This window comes from Fukomys damarensis, unplaced genomic scaffold (assembly GCF_012274545.1).
Source record: "Fukomys damarensis isolate Sample0158 unplaced genomic scaffold, DMR_v1.0_HiC HiC_scaffold_12, whole genome shotgun sequence".
NCBI lineage: Eukaryota > Metazoa > Chordata > Mammalia > Rodentia > Bathyergidae > Fukomys > Fukomys damarensis.
In genome coordinates this window covers 56,497,011-56,498,877 of record NW_022900924.1, presented here as the reverse complement: position 1 = coordinate 56,498,877, position 1,867 = coordinate 56,497,011, and positions in this window count along the sequence as shown.

Genomic DNA, 1,867 nt, shown 5'->3' with positions numbered 1-1,867 from the left:
GACCCGGGCCAGTGTCCTGTCCTCCCGAGGACGGTGTCGCAGCCGCCTGCCCTGTGAGCGCCTGGGGCATCTGGAGGAGAGGTCCCCACCCTGGTGGACTCCTTGGTAGCAAAGGCTGGGGCCCAGTCGCTGCACTCACAGCTCGGGCCAGGGGACCCAGGCCTGTGGGTCCCCCACAACCAACACCTGTTCCCAGACGCAGACACTGAGGTCCGCGCCTGGCCATGGAAACTAAACATGGTACTTAGACACCAACCAACATCAGCATCACAACTGGGGGTGTGTGCGTGCACTTGCAAAGCCTGAACCAGGGCCCTTACGCTGAGCTGTCTCCTCAGCTTTTTTTTCATTTTTTACTTTGAGACAAGGTCTCAGTAAGTCGCTAAGTTGCTCAGGCTGGGTTTAAACTTACAACCTTCCTGCCTCAGCTTCTCAGAGTGCTCACCACCACTACACCCAGCTAGAACTAGATTGTTGAACCCCAAAGAACTAACAACACAAATTCCCAATGATGAGTACTGTTATGCCCAAGTCGCAAAGTCCCCAAAGACCACCAAGGAGTCAGGTCCGATGCAATTGCAAGAGGAGTTTATTGCAAGCTCGAGCCTGGACCCTCAGGTGTCACCGTCACAGCGGCTTCAGACCGAGAGCCCAGACCCATCTTTGAAGCAGGGTCATATAGGGCTAGGAAGACTTTCTTTTTATAGGTCTTACTTTTAGCTCTCATTTACTATTGGATATCTGAGGGGTACTGGGAGGGCACTTACTGGAAAATTACTAATGCCTATGTTCACAGAATCAATAACTCTTTTTAAAGAACATCTGATTTTATTTTTTTATTTATTTTGGGGGATACCGGGGATTGAACTCTGGTCCTTGCGCTTGCAAGGCAGGCCACCGAACCGCTGAGCTAAATCCCCGGCCCGAGAACATCTGATTTTGTAAGCAAGGATATCAGCAGGTGGCTACCTATGTCAGCTATGACTAATACCTATGTTGGCTAAATCAAATTATCTTAAACAGGTAGAATTCATCTTTGGATCATAAAAAGAGGAACAGAAACACAGGGTGGAGGCCTAAGACAGAGCTGCCTAGAAAGAGAAACAAACACAGGGAGACTGTCATACAGAATGGAATTTTTGTAGCTCTGTTCTGGGCAAGGGGCACAGAGGGAGCCCACCTTGACCTGAAAACTTGGTCCTTACAAATGCCACCATTGTGCATACCTAAAATGTACCAATAAATGTAACGAACAAAAATGTAAAAATAAAATAAATAAAACACCAAGACAGCCTGGAAAGAACCGGAAGTTCTGGAAGACTCTGGTGTCAAGCCTAAGGGAGATTTATATTAGGTTCGGAGCGTTTGGGAGGCTCCTGAACAGCTGCAGGGAGGTGGGAGGAGCCCCTGCTGGGTGCGCGGGAGTTGGACAGGCTCACGTAGGCACTGAGGGGCGGGCACCCCGGCCGGCCCTGGGGGTCGCCTCACCTCTTCACCCAGAAGGAGGAGTTCGGGTTCCGAGGCGTGTATGAAAAGGAGTCAAGGGCTTTACCATGACGCTGCCTTTTCAGAATTTTTAAATCTTAGCCAGGTGTGGTGGCATAGGTCTGTCCTATACTGGAAGGCTGAAGCAGGAGGATCTCAAGTTTGAGCCCACCCGTGGCAACTTGGTGATTTAGCCAGACCCTGTTACAAATTAAAATAATAATAGGGCCGGGAATTTAGCTCAGTGGCACCACGCCTGCCTCGCAAGCACAAGTTTAGCCCTGTTAGCTGTGGGGTCCCAACCCGTGGCCTCACTAAATTGCAGATCATAAGTTTTCGAAGCATTGCGTTTATACTGAGCATGCGCCGGCGTCCCCACAGC